The sequence below is a fragment of the Physcomitrium patens genome, chromosome 11 (assembly GCF_059467195.1).
Source record: "Physcomitrium patens ecotype Gransden chromosome 11, ASM5946719v1, whole genome shotgun sequence".
Taxonomy (NCBI): domain Eukaryota; kingdom Viridiplantae; phylum Streptophyta; class Bryopsida; order Funariales; family Funariaceae; genus Physcomitrium; species Physcomitrium patens.
The window spans coordinates 5,761,977-5,783,562 of NC_143420.1; the positions used below are offsets into that span (position 1 = coordinate 5,761,977).

General features: G+C 23.2%; 1 long non-coding RNA gene across 9 annotated transcripts; it reads left to right on the forward strand.

Annotated features, from left to right (window-relative positions):
- Positions 1-463: 463 nt before the first annotated feature.
- On the forward strand, positions 464-9,125 carry LOC141045905 (uncharacterized). 9 transcript variants are annotated; one of them, XR_016505418.1, is made up of 4 exons: positions 464-952; positions 1,042-1,098; positions 1,449-1,513; positions 1,709-1,962. It is a non-coding gene; the product is annotated as an uncharacterized LOC141045905 (long non-coding RNA). The 9 variants fall into 9 exon arrangements; XR_016505417.1 differs by having other exon boundaries at positions 471-812; XR_016505420.1 differs by lacking the exon at positions 1,709-1,962 and adding an exon at positions 2,459-9,125 and having other exon boundaries at positions 504-812; positions 1,418-1,513.
- Positions 9,126-21,586: the final 12,461 nt, after the last annotated feature.

A 21,586-nucleotide genomic window follows, 5' to 3' on the forward strand; every position in this document is an offset into this window, starting at 1 on the left:
GATTCCCTCTTCCCGAGCTCCTCCTCCCTTCATCGACGGTCATCTTCCGTCCTCCCCGGTCCGCTTCTCAGGGAGCCATTGAACTAGTCACACGATGGACGGGAAAGGTTCATGGGCGAGCACGTGGGTGCAGTGGGTGGCTGGCGTGGCTGGGACCTCGGGCTCGGTGGAAAACCCAGATAATTCCATCCGTATATCCATCCACTAATGAGATTAATACTCCGCTCATCCATTCGGAACAAGGGCTTGGGGTCTCTTCCCTGCCAATTGCATGCGCGCAGAGCTTCAGGCCGTTCATAAGGAGACACGTGCTAGTAAGTCAGTTTCGTGTCGGTAGAGATCTCGGAGCGGCGTCCCTCGTCAGCGTTATCCGTCCATTGTCGTTGACTGGGGGGGGGGATTTCGTGGACTGGGGGGGGAGGATTTCGTGGATGGCAGAGTGCCATCTGGAGCGACCCGTTGAGGGTCCCCAATGGTGGTAAGTCGGCACCGAATCGGACGAAATTGTGTGGGTTTCGTTGACGGAATGAGCTAGTTCGTTTGTGACAACGGAGGTCGCGATGCTTGGGATGCTTGCGATGGTAGGGTTGGGGAGACGACGGTGTCTGTTGGGGAAAGAGGAGCCAGTTGGGTTCTTCACCGTAGAGTTCTTCCTGTTTGCAGTGGTGTCGGTCTGTTGCAGGCACTGGAGGCGAATGCACGGTGATGGTGGTGATGGTGATGAGATTTCAGGTGTGGTGCTGAGACGTCGGTGAAGAACTAGCGCCGTATCCCATTGCAAGCTGGACAAATATTCGACTCCACTTGCAGAGGTGAGCCACCATTCCATGATTTATCTCTGCACAGGAACGATAAGGAAGAAGCTACGCAACGTAGCACCGGTTTTCAGCATCCAACGAAGACGAGGCGAAGCTTGAGAGGTTGCTGTAGACCAACTAGAAATTCTTAACAGGCAAGCTGCCGATGCACATGGACTGCGAAGCCGTTGAAGCTGTTTTCGTACCAAACCCATCCCGAGTATAACTGTTTCGTGTGCCCCAGGTCGTCCATGCACGGAGAATATTGTTTTCAGGGCGGTCAAAGAGGGGAGAAGAAGCAGTAAGCTTCCTTACAGACCTGGACACACGAATCCTTCCAGTGCACCGTTTCTTCATAGCATGGGGAGCGGCCCCCGTGTCACTCCTATTTTAATCTGCTTAAAATGAACCCTACTGACACTGTATTAGCTCATCCTGGGGCTGAAGCGAAAGTCGGTCACTGCCGATTCCTTTGCAGTAAAGTCGGTCCACGTTCCACCGCCGTTTCGTGAAGTCTCTGTGATGAGCTCATGACTTCTGTGCTCGATGCCGACAATAGATGTGCTACTCAAGGGGAATCGAATCCGATCAGAATTGTACAATTTTTGGCATTCTTGCAGGATTACTACAATCCGTGATCTTTTGTTGCAGTCTCGGGGGGTCTGGATCAGGAGCATCTTCAAGCTTTAAAGTCTCCGAGACCTGCACCCACACTGGTAAGCTTACCAATTTGGAGCTCTGGTTTGTTCTGCTTCATGAATGACTGTCATACTGTGAGAGCTACAAACAGAAAATAAACTAAAATGGTAACATGTTCATATTCTTCAGAGTTGCCAATGGTAACATATGCATATTCTAAAAACGTGATTGTTGAGAGCTTTACATAAGACTTAAGCATTGTAACTTGGCAGATAATTTTGTAGTTTCAAAAACAGTTTCCAGTGGATTTAATGGATCTCAACTCGTTCCCCTTCAAGGATATATGTATAATTGAAATGAAAATATGTTTCAAACTGTTTCTTCAGTTTTTTTGGTTGATGCTTTAGGTTAGATTATTGCTAACATCATGCACAAACATCTTAAAGTGTTGATTTAATTCAACTTTTTAAAATAGTGTTTTATTGATTTTATTTATTTATCTTATGGTTTAAGTTTTTTGAGAAAATTCATCTACTAGTTCTTTTCGATAACTGCATTTGAAAAATAACTATCATGTTATATGCAAAAAATATTTTATCAGTAAAAAAAAAATTGAATATAACATGATAGTTATTTTTTACAATTTATCTATTTATAAAGAATTTTTTATATCCACTCATTTAAATATTACATTAAAAAACTGTACTTTTTTTTAGACATGTGATGAATATTATATGTTTTATTTCTTATTTTTTGTACATAATTTATTATTTTGCAAAAATAAATATCTCACTTACTACATTAATTTTACAACTGAAGATGTAAGTTTATACTTCTGATTTAGTTCCAATGATAATTTTAAAATTATAATACATTCTGTAAATATCTTAAACTAAAAGAGCAGATGTTAAGAAATATATATATATATATATATATATATATATTTTAAGTGTACCAAACTGAAATACCATACTTTTGATTGAATACAATTTTCAAATATATTATTAAATTTGCTGTAAAAGATGAAGATTACATAGATTCGCTTTAATTGTTGAAAGTAAAATTAAATGGAAGGCGCATGCAACATCTCCAGTACTTTTTAGATGCTCTATAATTCTTCAACTATTGCTCATCATTAAAAAAATGTACAAACTAAAAAAATGTAAATAAAAATTAACCCATAAGTTTTTCAAAAATAAATACACAAATGTACTGCAAAATTATAATTAGAATTCTTGATTCTTGATCAATAATTACCATTTTTTTAGATATAAAAGATCATGATTTAACAAAAGATTGACTTCTTAATTAATTCCCATCTACAATATTAATGTCAAAACAAAAGCTGCTTTTAGAAAAATATTTTAGAGTATTATGTGAGTTCCAACTATGTAAACTATACCAGTTTATTTCCAAATGTATTGCCTTGGCAAACAATTGAAAACGTATTAAGCTAAACTTACAATCATTTTGTCACAAATTTTCAAATTTTTTGCTTATATAATTTTGTATCTAATTTCTCAAAAACAATTATTAAAGTGTGGTTGAAGTGACATAATAGTGGCTAAATTTCAAAGACAAAATTTAAAGTTAAAAAATTTAATAAGAAGAAAGTTTTAGGGTTGTAGAAGTTGGAGGTAAATACTGGCTTGTACAAAAAAGATTCCACAAGCAATAAAAATAAAAGTCTGTTAACAAGAATAATGTAGAGTTGGAAGAAATTAACTTAAGAGTAGGAATTGCAATTTTTTTGAGTCTTGGATATGAAATTTTCCATAATGTTATAAACAAGAATTTAACTTATAAGGTATAGTCAAAATTAAAGAGCTTATATATTACAAATTTATTGAAAATTTGAGTAGATTTGAAACATCAATTTTATACTTTGTGCATAAAAAAAATCAAAGTTTCTTAGATTATTTAAATACCTTTAGAACGATGGTCTGTGATTTAACAAGTATAGAATTTTATTAATTAAAAATGACATGCCATGCAAGACTCTAAAAATACACATTATTTGTATCAAAATATGTTCAAAAATGTTGAAAAATAAACTTCAAAAATCTGTATTAAAAGAATATTGAAAAATAAACTTCAATATTGAAAAATAAACTTCAATATTTTTGTTCATCATACCAAATGTGAGCTAAAGTATATACTAATTTTTTTTCTATTGTCACAATAATTCTTCAACAAAATAGAAAAACAATAAGCCTAAATTGTATGGTTTTTGAGAAAACTTTAAGCATATTGAATAAAGTTAAATAAGAGTAGTACTTCCAAGCTAAAGCTATGAACACTACTATTGTATTGGTAAATCTTTCTTTCTCTATTTTTATTAAATTTAAGATACTTCATAAGAAATAACATAGTAGACATGCATATTACTCTAATTCTTTTAAATGGCAAGCATATGTTCATGTCTAATACAAAAAAAAAAAAATCAAATTTGGATATTATGTCAAAAACATTTATGAAAGAAATATAGCATTTGGGATCTAAATACAAGTAAGATCATTGCAAATATGAAAATAGAATTTTGTGAAGTTCTATATTTAAAGAAAGTGATTTACATAAAGGAAAGAAGTTTTAGATTATAATTGATATTCTTAAGATAAAGGTTGATGTTCTTGGAACTTTATGTAGTGTTAAAAAGACTTAAGATCCTATTCTTCTTAAAGTAATTACTAATGATGAAATTTCAATCAAAGGATTTTAGAAGTTACAAAGAAAGAAAAAAATTCTTAATAAATTTAGCTATTTAAATTTAATAGTATTTATTCTAATAAAAAAAAATCTTCTTATACATTTTAAATCATATAAAAGTTTAAAAAAAAATAAAAATAGAAGAAAGAAATGGATAAAGCAAAAGATTTTACTTTATAAGAGCTAAACATTAGATGTGGAAAAATTGCTTAATTTAAAGAAATATATATAAAATTTATCTTTTTGTTTAAATAATTATAAATAGTTCATAAGAATTACTAGGAGATTTTTAAATAATAAAACCAATGTGGTAGAAAATAGATATGCTTAAAAGAAATACATAAATTTAATAAATATTTTTTTATAATTAAAATTATTCCTATTTTTATAATATTGCTAATAGTTGCACAACATGATTTGGAAATAGAGTAGTTGAATATTACTACTACTTTATTATATAAAAATTTAGAAGAATAAAAATATCTTCATTGAAATGAAATATTTGCAAGATTTGAAAAAAAAAAAAAAAAAAAAAAAAAAAAAAAAAAAAAAATGTTGTATACACTAAAAAAGATCAATATAGAATCAAAGCAAAGACTTAAGCAATGATGTCAAGAATTTGATGTATTTATAGTAAATCAAGATTATAATTGTAATTATTGTAAGTGTAGTATATATTTTAAATAAATATAATAGTCTAGCTTGTATAATTATATTATACTTGATTGGCACATAAATAATATATTATTTTTGGTAATTAAAAAGTATTATATAATTAAATAAATAATTCAATTAATTAAAAAAATTAATATAAAATAAGCAAGATTTTTCTTAAAGCTCTATGAATTGAAATCTAAAAAGAATACAAAATAAATAAACTTTTTGTATTACGAGAAAAATATATTGGTAATATATTGATATATTTTGGCATGAAATAAATAAATAAATAAGTACTCATCTAGCATCTCATTTTAGATTATCTTTAACACAATTTTCTAGAATTATGGATGATAAATAAAAATTCTAACATTCTATATGCAAGTGTAATTAATACTTTTATATATGTAATAGTGTACACTATATTAAAGATCTCATATGCTATAAGTTAATTTGAAAAATAATGATAAATCTAGTAAAATATAAAGAAGTAATTTTGCGGATACTTTGCTATTATAAAAGCATAATAAATGTTTGCATCATGCTAAAAGTAAAATATGAAGAAAATGAAAATAAAAAATTTTCATATTTGACTTTGATAAGTTGATGCAAAGATAGATATTGGCTATTTTTAATTGACAATCTTATGAATCTTAAATTAAAAATAAGAAAGTTATAGAAAACAAATTAAATAACCAAAAAATCAAATTACATATTTGCAAAGCTATGAAAACAATGTAGCTCAAATAATTGAAGTATTAAGATTATTACTTAACATAGATGTTTATAAGAATAAATCTTCATCCAAATGTAGAATAAATTAGTTTATTGCAAGGAAGAATAGAATAAATGAAAACAAAGATAGATCTTTGAAAATATTACAATATCTTCTAAAATTCCTAAGTATTTTAGATTCTCTAGTCTTAAACAAAAGCAACAACAAAGTTCTAAACTAGAAGCATATGGGAATAAAGACATTGACATAAATCACCTCAAAAAGAAATCAACAAACAATAAACAAACCTTGTATACAAATATTAAAGTTTATTTTTCAATATTTTTGTTCATCATACCAAATGTGAGCTAAAGTATATACTAATTTTTTTTCTATTGTCACAATAATTCTTCAACAAAATAGAAAAACAATAAGCCTAAATTGTATGGTTTTTGAGAAAACTTTAAGCATATTGAATAAAGTTAAATAAGAGTAGTACTTCCAAGCTAAAGCTATGAACACTACTATTGTATTGGTAAATCTTTCTTTCTCTATTTTTATTAAATTTAAGATACTTCATAAGAAATAACATAGTAGACATGCATATTACTCTAATTCTTTTAAATGGCAAGCATATGTTCATGTCTAATACAAAAAAAAAAAAATCAAATTTGGATATTATGTCAAAAACATTTATGAAAGAAATATAGCATTTGGGATCTAAATACAAGTAAGATCATTGCAAATATGAAAATAGAATTTTGTGAAGTTCTATATTTAAAGAAAGTGATTTACATAAAGGAAAGAAGTTTTAGATTATAATTGATATTCTTAAGATAAAGGTTGATGTTCTTGGAACTTTATGTAGTGTTAAAAAGACTTAAGATCCTATTCTTCTTAAAGTAATTACTAATGATGAAATTTCAATCAAAGGATTTTAGAAGTTACAAAGAAAGAAAAAAATTCTTAATAAATTTAGCTATTTAAATTTAATAGTATTTATTCTAATAAAAAAAAATCTTCTTATACATTTTAAATCATATAAAAGTTTAAAAAAAAATAAAAATAGAAGAAAGAAATGGATAAAGCAAAAGATTTTACTTTATAAGAGCTAAACATTAGATGTGGAAAAATTGCTTAATTTAAAGAAATATATATAAAATTTATCTTTTTGTTTAAATAATTATAAATAGTTCATAAGAATTACTAGGAGATTTTTAAATAATAAAACCAATGTGGTAGAAAATAGATATGCTTAAAAGAAATACATAAATTTAATAAATATTTTTTTATAATTAAAATTATTCCTATTTTTATAATATTGCTAATAGTTGCACAACATGATTTGGAAATAGAGTAGTTGAATATTACTACTACTTTATTATATAAAAATTTAGAAGAATAAAAATATCTTCATTGAAATGAAATATTTGCAAGATTTGAAAAAAAAAAAAAAAAAAAAAAAAAAAAAAAAAAAAAAAAAAAATGTTGTATACACTAAAAAAGATCAATATAGAATCAAAGCAAAGACTTAAGCAATGATGTCAAGAATTTGATGTATTTATAGTAAATCAAGATTATAATTGTAATTATTGTAAGTGTAGTATATATTTTAAATAAATATAATAGTCTAGCTTGTATAATTATATTATACTTGATTGGCACATAAATAATATATTATTTTTGGTAATTAAAAAGTATTATATAATTAAATAAATAATTCAATTAATTAAAAAAATTAATATAAAATAAGCAAGATTTTTCTTAAAGCTCTATGAATTGAAATCTAAAAAGAATACAAAATAAATAAACTTTTTGTATTACGAGAAAAATATATTGGTAATATATTGATATATTTTGGCATGAAATAAATAAATAAATAAGTACTCATCTAGCATCTCATTTTAGATTATCTTTAACACAATTTTCTAGAATTATGGATGATAAATAAAAATTCTAACATTCTATATGCAAGTGTAATTAATACTTTTATATATGTAATAGTGTACACTATATTAAAGATCTCATATGCTATAAGTTAATTTGAAAAATAATGATAAATCTAGTAAAATATAAAGAAGTAATTTTGCGGATACTTTGCTATTATAAAAGCATAATAAATGTTTGCATCATGCTAAAAGTAAAATATGAAGAAAATGAAAATAAAAAATTTTCATATTTGACTTTGATAAGTTGATGCAAAGATAGATATTGGCTATTTTTAATTGACAATCTTATGAATCTTAAATTAAAAATAAGAAAGTTATAGAAAACAAATTAAATAACCAAAAAATCAAATTACATATTTGCAAAGCTATGAAAACAATGTAGCTCAAATAATTGAAGTATTAAGATTATTACTTAACATAGATGTTTATAAGAATAAATCTTCATCCAAATGTAGAATAAATTAGTTTATTGCAAGGAAGAATAGAATAAATGAAAACAAAGATAGATCTTTGAAAATATTACAATATCTTCTAAAATTCCTAAGTATTTTAGATTCTCTAGTCTTAAACAAAAGCAACAACAAAGTTCTAAACTAGAAGCATATGGGAATAAAGACATTGACATAAATCACCTCAAAAAGAAATCAACAAACAATAAACAAACCTTGTATACAAATATTAAAGTTTATTTTTCAATATTTTTGTTCATCATACCAAATGTGAGCTAAAGTATATACTAATTTTTTTTCTATTGTCACAATAATTCTTCAACAAAATAGAAAAACAATAAGCCTAAATTGTATGGTTTTTGAGAAAACTTTAAGCATATTGAATAAAGTTAAATAAGAGTAGTACTTCCAAGCTAAAGCTATGAACACTACTATTGTATTGGTAAATCTTTCTTTCTCTATTTTTATTAAATTTAAGATACTTCATAAGAAATAACATAGTAGACATGCATATTACTCTAATTCTTTTAAATGGCAAGCATATGTTCATGTCTAATACAAAAAAAAAAAAATCAAATTTGGATATTATGTCAAAAACATTTATGAAAGAAATATAGCATTTGGGATCTAAATACAAGTAAGATCATTGCAAATATGAAAATAGAATTTTGTGAAGTTCTATATTTAAAGAAAGTGATTTACATAAAGGAAAGAAGTTTTAGATTATAATTGATATTCTTAAGATAAAGGTTGATGTTCTTGGAACTTTATGTAGTGTTAAAAAGACTTAAGATCCTATTCTTCTTAAAGTAATTACTAATGATGAAATTTCAATCAAAGGATTTTAGAAGTTACAAAGAAAGAAAAAAATTCTTAATAAATTTAGCTATTTAAATTTAATAGTATTTATTCTAATAAAAAAAAATCTTCTTATACATTTTAAATCATATAAAAGTTTAAAAAAAAATAAAAATAGAAGAAAGAAATGGATAAAGCAAAAGATTTTACTTTATAAGAGCTAAACATTAGATGTGGAAAAATTGCTTAATTTAAAGAAATATATATAAAATTTATCTTTTTGTTTAAATAATTATAAATAGTTCATAAGAATTACTAGGAGATTTTTAAATAATAAAACCAATGTGGTAGAAAATAGATATGCTTAAAAGAAATACATAAATTTAATAAATATTTTTTTATAATTAAAATTATTCCTATTTTTATAATATTGCTAATAGTTGCACAACATGATTTGGAAATAGAGTAGTTGAATATTACTACTACTTTATTATATAAAAATTTAGAAGAATAAAAATATCTTCATTGAAATGAAATATTTGAAAGATTTGAAAAAAAAAAAAAAAAAAAAAAAAAAAAAAAAAAAAAAAAAAAATGTTGTATACACTAAAAAAGATCAATATAGAATCAAAGCAAAGACTTAAGCAATGATGTCAAGAATTTGATGTATTTATAGTAAATCAAGATTATAATTGTAATTATTGTAAGTGTAGTATATATTTTAAATAAATATAATAGTCTAGCTTGTATAATTATATTATACTTGATTGGCACATAAATAATATATTATTTTTGGTAATTAAAAAGTATTATATAATTAAATAAATAATTCAATTAATTAAAAAAATTAATATAAAATAAGCAAGATTTTTCTTAAAGCTCTATAAATTGAAATCTAAAAAGAATACAAAATAAATAAACTTTTTGTATTACGAGAAAAATATATTGGTAATATATTGATATATTTTGGCATGAAATAAATAAATAAATAAGTACTCATCTAGCATCTCATTTTAGATTATCTTTAACACAATTTTCTAGAATTATGGATGATAAATAAAAATTCTAACATTCTATATGCAAGTGTAATTAATACTTTTATATATGTAATAGTGTACACTATATTAAAGATCTCATATGCTATAAGTTAATTTGAAAAATAATGATAAATCTAGTAAAATATAAAGAAGTAATTTTGCGGATACTTTGCTATTATAAAAGCATAATAAATGTTTGCATCATGCTAAAAGTAAAATATGAAGAAAATGAAAATAAAAAATTTTCATATTTGACTTTGATAAGTTGATGCAAAGATAGATATTGGCTATTTTTAATTGACAATCTTATGAATCTTAAATTAAAAATAAGAAAGTTATAGAAAACAAATTAAATAACCAAAAAATCAAATTACATATTTGCAAAGCTATGAAAACAATGTAGCTCAAATAATTGAAGTATTAAGATTATTACTTAACATAGATGTTTATAAGAATAAATCTTCATCCAAATGTAGAATAAATTAGTTTATTGCAAGGAAGAATAGAATAAATGAAAACAAAGATAGATCTTTGAAAATATTACAATATCTTCTAAAATTCCTAAGTATTTTAGATTCTCTAGTCTTAAACAAAAGCAACAACAAAGTTCTAAACTAGAAGCATATGGGAATAAAGACATTGACATAAATCACCTCAAAAAGAAATCAACAAACAATAAACAAACCTTGTATACAAATATTAAAGTTTATTTTTCAATATTTTTGTTCATCATACCAAATGTGAGCTAAAGTATATACTAATTTTTTTTCTATTGTCACAATAATTCTTCAACAAAATAGAAAAACAATAAGCCTAAATTGTATGGTTTTTGAGAAAACTTTAAGCATATTGAATAAAGTTAAATAAGAGTAGTACTTCCAAGCTAAAGCTATGAACACTACTATTGTATTGGTAAATCTTTCTTTCTCTATTTTTATTAAATTTAAGATACTTCATAAGAAATAACATAGTAGACATGCATATTACTCTAATTCTTTTAAATGGCAAGCATATGTTCATGTCTAATACAAAAAAAAAAAAATCAAATTTGGATATTATGTCAAAAACATTTATGAAAGAAATATAGCATTTGGGATCTAAATACAAGTAAGATCATTGCAAATATGAAAATAGAATTTTGTGAAGTTCTATATTTAAAGAAAGTGATTTACATAAAGGAAAGAAGTTTTAGATTATAATTGATATTCTTAAGATAAAGGTTGATGTTCTTGGAACTTTATGTAGTGTTAAAAAGACTTAAGATCCTATTCTTCTTAAAGTAATTACTAATGATGAAATTTCAATCAAAGGATTTTAGAAGTTACAAAGAAAGAAAAAAATTCTTAATAAATTTAGCTATTTAAATTTAATAGTATTTATTCTAATAAAAAAAAATCTTCTTATACATTTTAAATCATATAAAAGTTTAAAAAAAAATAAAAATAGAAGAAAGAAATGGATAAAGCAAAAGATTTTACTTTATAAGAGCTAAACATTAGATGTGGAAAAATTGCTTAATTTAAAGAAATATATATAAAATTTATCTTTTTGTTTAAATAATTATAAATAGTTCATAAGAATTACTAGGAGATTTTTAAATAATAAAACCAATGTGGTAGAAAATAGATATGCTTAAAAGAAATACATAAATTTAATAAATATTTTTTTATAATTAAAATTATTCCTATTTTTATAATATTGCTAATAGTTGCACAACATGATTTGGAAATAGAGTAGTTGAATATTACTACTACTTTATTATATAAAAATTTAGAAGAATAAAAATATCTTCATTGAAATGAAATATTTGCAAGATTTGAAAAAAAAAAAAAAAAAAAAAAAAAAAAAAAAAAAAAAATGTTGTATACACTAAAAAAGATCAATATAGAATCAAAGCAAAGACTTAAGCAATGATGTCAAGAATTTGATGTATTTATAGTAAATCAAGATTATAATTGTAATTATTGTAAGTGTAGTATATATTTTAAATAAATATAATAGTCTAGCTTGTATAATTATATTATACTTGATTGGCACATAAATAATATATTATTTTTGGTAATTAAAAAGTATTATATAATTAAATAAATAATTCAATTAATTAAAAAAATTAATATAAAATAAGCAAGATTTTTCTTAAAGCTCTATAAATTGAAATCTAAAAAGAATACAAAATAAATAAACTTTTTGTATTACGAGAAAAATATATTGGTAATATATTGATATATTTTGGCATGAAATAAATAAATAAATAAGTACTCATCTAGCATCTCATTTTAGATTATCTTTAACACAATTTTCTAGAATTATGGATGATAAATAAAAATTCTAACATTCTATATGCAAGTGTAATTAATACTTTTATATATGTAATAGTGTACACTATATTAAAGATCTCATATGCTATAAGTTAATTTGAAAAATAATGATAAATCTAGTAAAATATAAAGAAGTAATTTTGCGGATACTTTGCTATTATAAAAGCATAATAAATGTTTGCATCATGCTAAAAGTAAAATATGAAGAAAATGAAAATAAAAAATTTTCATATTTGACTTTGATAAGTTGATGCAAAGATAGATATTGGCTATTTTTAATTGACAATCTTATGAATCTTAAATTAAAAATAAGAAAGTTATAGAAAACAAATTAAATAACCAAAAAATCAAATTACATATTTGCAAAGCTATGAAAACAATGTAGCTCAAATAATTGAAGTATTAAGATTATTACTTAACATAGATGTTTATAAGAATAAATCTTCATCCAAATGTAGAATAAATTAGTTTATTGCAAGGAAGAATAGAATAAATGAAAACAAAGATAGATCTTTGAAAATATTACAATATCTTCTAAAATTCCTAAGTATTTTAGATTCTCTAGTCTTAAACAAAAGCAACAACAAAGTTCTAAACTAGAAGCATATGGGAATAAAGACATTGACATAAATCACCTCAAAAAGAAATCAACAAACAATAAACAAACCTTGTATACAAATATTAAAGTTTATTTTTCAATATTTTTGTTCATCATACCAAATGTGAGCTAAAGTATATACTAATTTTTTTTCTATTGTCACAATAATTCTTCAACAAAATAGAAAAACAATAAGCCTAAATTGTATGGTTTTTGAGAAAACTTTAAGCATATTGAATAAAGTTAAATAAGAGTAGTACTTCCAAGCTAAAGCTATGAACACTACTATTGTATTGGTAAATCTTTCTTTCTCTATTTTTATTAAATTTAAGATACTTCATAAGAAATAACATAGTAGACATGCATATTACTCTAATTCTTTTAAATGGCAAGCATATGTTCATGTCTAATACAAAAAAAAAAAAATCAAATTTGGATATTATGTCAAAAACATTTATGAAAGAAATATAGCATTTGGGATCTAAATACAAGTAAGATCATTGCAAATATGAAAATAGAATTTTGTGAAGTTCTATATTTAAAGAAAGTGATTTACATAAAGGAAAGAAGTTTTAGATTATAATTGATATTCTTAAGATAAAGGTTGATGTTCTTGGAACTTTATGTAGTGTTAAAAAGACTTAAGATCCTATTCTTCTTAAAGTAATTACTAATGATGAAATTTCAATCAAAGGATTTTAGAAGTTACAAAGAAAGAAAAAAATTCTTAATAAATTTAGCTATTTAAATTTAATAGTATTTATTCTAATAAAAAAAAATCTTCTTATACATTTTAAATCATATAAAAGTTTAAAAAAAAATAAAAATAGAAGAAAGAAATGGATAAAGCAAAAGATTTTACTTTATAAGAGCTAAACATTAGATGTGGAAAAATTGCTTAATTTAAAGAAATATATATAAAATTTATCTTTTTGTTTAAATAATTATAAATAGTTCATAAGAATTACTAGGAGATTTTTAAATAATAAAACCAATGTGGTAGAAAATAGATATGCTTAAAAGAAATACATAAATTTAATAAATATTTTTTTATAATTAAAATTATTCCTATTTTTATAATATTGCTAATAGTTGCACAACATGATTTGGAAATAGAGTAGTTGAATATTACTACTACTTTATTATATAAAAATTTAGAAGAATAAAAATATCTTCATTGAAATGAAATATTTGCAAGATTTGAAAAAAAAAAAAAAAAAAAAAAAAAAAAAAAAAATGTTGTATACACTAAAAAAGATCAATATAGAATCAAAGCAAAGACTTAAGCAATGATGTCAAGAATTTGATGTATTTATAGTAAATCAAGATTATAATTGTAATTATTGTAAGTGTAGTATATATTTTAAATAAATATAATAGTCTAGCTTGTATAATTATATTATACTTGATTGGCACATAAATAATATATTATTTTTGGTAATTAAAAAGTATTATATAATTAAATAAATAATTCAATTAATTAAAAAAATTAATATAAAATAAGCAAGATTTTTCTTAAAGCTCTATAAATTGAAATCTAAAAAGAATACAAAATAAATAAACTTTTTGTATTACGAGAAAAATATATTGGTAATATATTGATATATTTTGGCATGAAATAAATAAATAAATAAGTACTCATCTAGCATCTCATTTTAGATTATCTTTAACACAATTTTCTAGAATTATGGATGATAAATAAAAATTCTAACATTCTATATGCAAGTGTAATTAATACTTTTATATATGTAATAGTGTACACTATATTAAAGATCTCATATGCTATAAGTTAATTTGAAAAATAATGATAAATCTAGTAAAATATAAAGAAGTAATTTTGCGGATACTTTGCTATTATAAAAGCATAATAAATGTTTGCATCATGCTAAAAGTAAAATATGAAGAAAATGAAAATAAAAAATTTTCATATTTGACTTTGATAAGTTGATGCAAAGATAGATATTGGCTATTTTTAATTGACAATCTTATGAATCTTAAATTAAAAATAAGAAAGTTATAGAAAACAAATTAAATAACCAAAAAATCAAATTACATATTTGCAAAGCTATGAAAACAATGTAGCTCAAATAATTGAAGTATTAAGATTATTACTTAACATAGATGTTTATAAGAATAAATCTTCATCCAAATGTAGAATAAATTAGTTTATTGCAAGGAAGAATAGAATAAATGAAAACAAAGATAGATCTTTGAAAATATTACAATATCTTCTAAAATTCCTAAGTATTTTAGATTCTCTAGTCTTAAACAAAAGCAACAACAAAGTTCTAAACTAGAAGCATATGGGAATAAAGACATTGACATAAATCACCTCAAAAAGAAATCAACAAACAATAAACAAACCTTGTATACAAATATTAAAGTTTATTTTTCAATATTTTTGTTCATCATACCAAATGTGAGCTAAAGTATATACTAATTTTTTTTCTATTGTCACAATAATTCTTCAACAAAATAGAAAAACAATAAGCCTAAATTGTATGGTTTTTGAGAAAACTTTAAGCATATTGAATAAAGTTAAATAAGAGTAGTACTTCCAAGCTAAAGCTATGAACACTACTATTGTATTGGTAAATCTTTCTTTCTCTATTTTTATTAAATTTAAGATACTTCATAAGAAATAACATAGTAGACATGCATATTACTCTAATTCTTTTAAATGGCAAGCATATGTTCATGTCTAATACAAAAAAAAAAAAATCAAATTTGGATATTATGTCAAAAACATTTATGAAAGAAATATAGCATTTGGGATCTAAATACAAGTAAGATCATTGCAAATATGAAAATAGAATTTTGTGAAGTTCTATATTTAAAGAAAGTGATTTACATAAAGGAAAGAAGTTTTAGATTATAATTGATATTCTTAAGATAAAGGTTGATGTTCTTGGAACTTTATGTAGTGTTAAAAAGACTTAAGATCCTATTCTTCTTAAAGTAATTACTAATGATGAAATTTCAATCAAAGGATTTTAGAAGTTACAAAGAAAGAAAAAAATTCTTAATAAATTTAGCTATTTAAATTTAATAGTATTTATTCTAATAAAAAAAAATCTTCTTATACATTTTAAATCATATAAAAGTTTAAAAAAAAATAAAAATAGAAGAAAGAAATGGATAAAGCAAAAGATTTTACTTTATAAGAGCTAAACATTAGATGTGGAAAAATTGCTTAATTTAAAGAAATATATATAAAATTTATCTTTTTGTTTAAATAATTATAAATAGTTCATAAGAATTACTAGGAGATTTTTAAATAATAAAACCAATGTGGTAGAAAATAGATATGCTTAAAAGAAATACATAAATTTAATAAATATTTTTTTATAATTAAAATTATTCCTATTTTTATAATATTGCTAATAGTTGCACAACATGATTTGGAAATAGAGTAGTTGAATATTACTACTACTTTATTATATAAAAATTTAGAAGAATAAAAATATCTTCATTGAAATGAAATATTTGCAAGATTTGAAAAAAAAAAAAAAAAAAAAAAAAAAAAAAAAAAAATGTTGTATACACTAAAAAAGATCAATATAGAATCAAAGCAAAGACTTAAGCAATGATGTCAAGAATTTGATGTATTTATAGTAAATCAAGATTATAATTGTAATTATTGTAAGTGTAGTATATATTTTAAATAAATATAATAGTCTAGCTTGTATAATTATATTATACTTGATTGGCACATAAATAATATATTATTTTTGGTAATTAAAAAGTATTATATAATTAAATAAATAATTCAATTAATTAAAAAAATTAATATAAAATAAGCAAGATTTTTCTTAAAGCTCTATAAATTGAAATCTAAAAAGAATACAAAATAAATAAACTTTTTGTATTACGAGAAAAATATATTGGTAATATATTGATATATTTTGGCATGAAATAAATAAATAAATAAGTACTCATCTAGCATCTCATTTTAGATTATCTTTAACACAATTTTCTAGAATTATGGATGATAAATAAAAATTCTAACATTCTATATGCAAGTGTAATTAATACTTTTATATATGTAATAGTGTACACTATATTAAAGATCTCATATGCTATAAGTTAATTTGAAAAATAATGATAAATCTAGTAAAATATAAAGAAGTAATTTTGCGGATACTTTGCTATTATAAAAGCATAATAAATGTTTGCATCATGCTAAAAGTAAAATATGAAGAAAATGAAAATAAAAAATTTTCATATTTGACTTTGATAAGTTGATGCAAAGATAGATATTGGCTATTTTTAATTGACAATCTTATGAATCTTAAATTAAAAATAAGAAAGTTATAGAAAACAAATTAAATAACCAAAAAATCAAATTACATATTTGCAAAGCTATGAAAACAATGTAGCTCAAATAATTGAAGTATTAAGATTATTACTTAACATAGATGTTTATAAGAATAAATCTTCATCCAAATGTAGAATAAATTAGTTTATTGCAAGGAAGAATAGAATAAATGAAAACAAAGATAGATCTTTGAAAATATTACAATATCTTCTAAAATTCCTAAGTATTTTAGATTCTCTAGTCTTAAACAAAAGCAACAACAAAGTTCTAAACTAGAAGCATATGGGAATAAAGACATTGACATAAATCACCTCAAAAAGAAATCAACAAACAATAAACAAACCTTGTATACAAATATTAAAGTTTATTTTTCAATATTTTTGTTCATCATACCAAATGTGAGCTAAAGTATATACTAATTTTTTTTCTATTGTCACAATAATTCTTCAACAAAATAGAAAAACAATAAGCCTAAATTGTATGGTTTTTGAGAAAACTTTAAGCATATTGAATAAAGTTAAATAAGAGTAGTACTTCCAAGCTAAAGCTATGAACACTACTATTGTATTGGTAAATCTTTCTTTCTCTATTTTTATTAAATTTAAGATACTTCATAAGAAATAACATAGTAGACATGCATATTACTCTAATTCTTTTAAATGGCAAGCATATGTTCATGTCTAATACAAAAAAAAAAAAATCAAATTTGGATATTATGTCAAAAACATTTATGAAAGAAATATAGCATTTGGGATCTAAATACAAGTAAGATCATTGCAAATATGAAAATAGAATTTTGTGAAGTTCTATATTTAAAGAAAGTGATTTACATAAAGGAAAGAAGTTTTAGATTATAATTGATATTCTTAAGATAAAGGTTGATGTTCTTGGAACTTTATGTAGTGTTAAAAAGACTTAAGATCCTATTCTTCTTAAAGTAATTACTAATGATGAAATTTCAATCAAAGGATTTTAGAAGTTACAAAGAAAGAAAAAAATTCTTAATAAATTTAGCTATTTAAATTTAATAGTATTTATTCTAATAAAAAAAAATCTTCTTATACATTTTAAATCATATAAAAGTTTAAAAAAAAATAAAAATAGAAGAAAGAAATGGATAAAGCAAAAGATTTTACTTTATAAGAGCTAAACATTAGATGTGGAAAAATTGCTTAATTTAAAGAAATATATATAAAATTTATCTTTTTGTTTAAATAATTATAAATAGTTCATAAGAATTACTAGGAGATTTTTAAATAATAAAACCAATGTGGTAGAAAATAGATATGCTTAAAAGAAATACATAAATTTAATAAATATTTTTTTATAATTAAAATTATTCCTATTTTTATAATATTGCTAATAGTTGCACAACATGATTTGGAAATAGAGTAGTTGAATATTACTACTACTTTATTATATAAAAATTTAGAAGAATAAAAATATCTTCATTGAAATGAAATATTTGCAAGATTTGAAAAAAAAAAAAAAAAAAAAAAAAAAAAAAAAAAAAAAAAAAATGTTGTATACACTAAAAAAGATCAATATAGAATCAAAGCAAAGACTTAAGCAATGATGTCAAGAATTTGATGTATTTATAGTAAATCAAGATTATAATTGTAATTATTGTAAGTGTAGTATATATTTTAAATAAATATAATAGTCTAGCTTGTATAATTATATTATACTTGATTGGCACATAAATAATATATTATTTTTGGTAATTAAAAAGTATTATATAATTAAATAAATAATTCAATTAATTAAAAAAATTAATATAAAATAAGCAAGATTTTTCTTAAAGCTCTATGAATTGAAATCTAAAAAGAATACAAAATAAATAAACTTTTTGTATTACGAGAAAAATATATTGGTAATATATTGATATATTTTGGCATGAAATAAATAAATAAATAAGTACTCATCTAGCATCTCATTTTAGATTATCTTTAACACAATTTTCTAGAATTATGGATGATAAATAAAAATTCTAACATTCTATATGCAAGTGTAATTAATACTTTTATATATGTAATAGTGTACACTATATTAAAGATCTCATATGCTATAAGTTAATTTGAAAAATAATGATAAATCTAGTAAAATATAAAGAAGTAATTTTGCGGATACTTTGCTATTATAAAAGCATAATAAATGTTTGCATCATGCTAAAAGTAAAATATGAAGAAAATGAAAATAAAAAATTTTCATATTTGACTTTGATAAGTTGATGCAAAGATAGATATTGGCTATTTTTAATTGACAATCTTATGAATCTTAAATTAAAAATAAGAAAGTTATAGAAAACAAATTAAATAACCAAAAAATCAAATTACATATTTGCAAAGCTATGAAAACAATGTAGCTCAAATAATTGAAGTATTAAGATTATTACTTAACATAGATGTTTATAAGAATAAATCTTCATCCAAATGTAGAATAAATTAGTTTATTGCAAGGAAGAATAGAATAAATGAAAACAAAGATAGATCTTTGAAAATATTACAATATCTTCTAAAATTCCTAAGTATTTTAGATTCTCTAGTCTTAAACAAAAGCAACAACAAAGTTCTAAACTAGAAGCATATGGGAATAAAGACATTGACATAAATCACCTCAAAAAGAAATCAACAAACAATAAACAAACCTTGTATACACTTGTAGTTGACTCCTTATACCAATTTTAATTTAAAAAATCATCATAGATGTATAAAGACATAGAATATAAAGAAATAGTGGGCCATAGGTTTTAAAAGATTGCTTCTAAATCAATTTTAGAATGTATTTTAATATTAATAAGAAAATAATTGTGTTAAAGAAAAAAAAATATATCTATATAAATAAAATATTTTTTATATAGGACCACAGAATAAAAGACTAATGATTAATAGCCTTTTAACTAGAGAATCAATCCTAAAAATATACTTGGTAGAATGCATAGCTTAAAAGATTACATTGTTTCAAGATTGTAGTTGCTTAAATACTAATAATATAAAAGTTCTATTTAGACATCTCAAATTTAACAATATTGATGAATATAGAGACTATAGAGATAATATTTCTATAGTTATTGTGCATATAGATTGTTTAATAAATGATATGTAATGTATATCATAAATCTGTTTTTATTTGACAAAAATACTAGTAACTATCCCATTGCATTAGTCACACTAGATTTTAGAGTTATGTATCAAACCTTAAATTTTCATGCATATTTCTAATAGAAATGATAAGTAGTTTAAGTTTCATTTAGCATAACCATCTCACTTCTTGTAATATATATATATATATATATATATATATATATAAGATCTTTTTATGAGTTTCTATGCAACAATTACATCCTAATGATAACATTTGCATGATTACTTACATATATATTATCTTTAAAATTAGCCATGACTAATTAATAAAAATAGTTAATTTAGCACATTTACAAGGTAGATAGCAACTCAAATGTTTTTATTTTTATTTTAGTAAATATGTTTATTGTAATAAAAAGATGAATGAAATAGTTATTAATAACCTTTTTGAAAGAACACTCATGGAGAAAATACAACAATAATTCAAGATTAACTTATTATATATATATATAATTTATTTTTTAATTTATTAATTGATTCTATACAATTTTTTTGATAAGTAAATATTAAATTTATAAATAAATTTTTCATAATACCTAATTTTTAAACTATTTAACATCTTTTTCTGCTTATACAATCTTTGTAATTGACAAGCTTGACTTAGTCTCACTTCTAGTCAATTTACAACTAAGACAAATCTGGGTCAATAGAATATAGCATAATTGTTGATTTTAAATGAAAATGCTCATTAGTGGAAGCATATCACATGTAATATACTAGTTTACTGAAAATGTAATGTCAATAATGTAAAATAGTGGGTAATGCAATTATTTTATAACTTTGCAATCATATAATTTTGAGTTAAAACTTAAATAATAATTCGTTATTAAATTTTGTACCCAAATAGTGTTAAAAAAAAAATACAAATAAAAAAATAACACTTGTGCATATTGAGTTTTAATATACTTCAACCACGAATAAACAACCCGAACGTAATCCAATATTTGCCTGCTCAAGAAATCACAAATCACAGTTTACGAAGAAACACTTCCGTTGTTCATTCCCGACAGTAACTGTACTTGACTCTATTCAAACGACGATTGTATTCGTCTTTGTGTTTGTGTTAGTTTATGCAGTCAACGGTGAGGGTCAAATTTCAAAATGTTAGCCGAAGAGCATTTATGTAGCACTATCAACTCGTTCAGTAAGTTCAAACCATGATTGCAAGGTTCTTCAACATCTGGATTAAGAAAATAAAATTCACTTTTGAAGTACGATACAATTCTTAGAATTTTACATTTGCTCTCGTGTCATAACAACAATGCTTCATGTCATTAAACATACCTGGTGAAATAGGAGTGCAGTATAGCTCAGACTGATATACAATGGGTGTGTTACTGTGCACAACATTAGGAAAGTCACAGGCTTACATGACCTCCAACAAGCACAAACCCCGTAAACAACAAAAGCTAGAGTCGAGCCACAAAATATTAACTTTGAGTAGGCAGCGGAAGAAGACGGG